Source organism: Piliocolobus tephrosceles, chromosome 8 (assembly GCF_002776525.5).
Source record: "Piliocolobus tephrosceles isolate RC106 chromosome 8, ASM277652v3, whole genome shotgun sequence".
NCBI lineage: Eukaryota > Metazoa > Chordata > Mammalia > Primates > Cercopithecidae > Piliocolobus > Piliocolobus tephrosceles.
In genome coordinates this window covers 12166949-12168306 of record NC_045441.1, presented here as the reverse complement: position 1 = coordinate 12168306, position 1358 = coordinate 12166949, and positions in this window count along the sequence as shown.

The following is a 1358-nucleotide window of genomic DNA, read 5'->3' as shown; positions in this document are numbered from 1 at the left end:
CCCAGCACTCCCAGGCGGGAGGATTGCTTCAGCCCAGAAGTTCAAGAAGTGAGTAAGGTTTTTTTCACCCCTTATTTATTTATTTATTTATTTATTTATTTATTATTTATTTATTCATTTATTTTGAGACGGAGTCTCGCTCTGTCGCCCAGGCTGGAGTGCAGTGGCGTGATCGCCGCTCACTGCAAGCTCCGCCTCCTGGGTTCACACCATTCTCCTGCCTCAGCATCCCAAGTAGCTGGGACTACAGGCGCCTGCTACCACGCCCGGCTAATTTTTTTTGTATTTTTAGTAGAGACGGGGTTTCACTGTGTTAGCCAGGATCGTCTCGATCTCCTGACCTTGTGATTCGCCCGCCTCGGCCTCCCAAAGTGTTGGGATTACAGGTGTGAGCCACCATGCCCAACCACACCGTTTTTATTTTGAGATAGAGTCTCACTCTGTCACCCAGGCTGGAGTGCAGAGGTGTGATCACAGCTCACAGCAGCCTCCATCTCCCCAAGCTCAAGTGATTCTCCCACCTCACCCTCCCAAGTAGCTGAGACCACAAGCATGCACCACCACACCTGGCTACGTTGTTTTTATATTTATTTATTTATTTATTTAGAGACAGAGTTTCACTGTGTTACCCAGGCATGTTACCCGCGATTTCAGCTCACTGCAGCCTCTGCCTCCTCTGGCTCAAACAATCCTCTTACCTCAGTCTCCTGAGTAGCTGGGACTATAGGCATGTGCCACCACGCCCAGCTACTTTCTGTATTTTTAGCAGAGATGGGGTTTCACCATGTTGGCCAGGCTGGTCTTGAACTCCTGACCTCAGGTGATTCACCCACCTCGGCCTCCCAAAATGCTGGGATTACAAGCGTGAGCCGCTGTGCCTGGCTGTAAGTTTTAATGAGGTCATAAGGGTGAGACTCTTATCCAATATGACAGGTGTCCTTATAAGAAAGAAGCCAGGCACAGGTGACTCATGCCTGTAATCCCAGCACTCCCAGGCGGGAGGATTGCTTCAGCCCAGAAGTTCAAGACCAGCCTGGTCAACATAGTGAGATCCTATCTCTACAAAAAAATAAAAATCAGCCAGACATGGTGGCATGTGCCTGTAGTCCTAGCTACTCAAGAGGCTGAAGCAGCAGGCTCCCTTGAGCCCAAGAGTTTGAAACCAGTATGGGCAATGTAGTGAGACCCTATCTCTACATAAAATACAAAAATTAGCCAGGCGTGCTGGCACACACCTGTAGTGCCAGCTCCTTGGGAGGCCGAGGCAGGAGGATTGCTGGAGTCCAGGAGTTCAAGGCTGCAGTGAGCTGTGATCACACCACTGCACTCCAGCCTGAGCAACAGAGCAAGACCGCTAT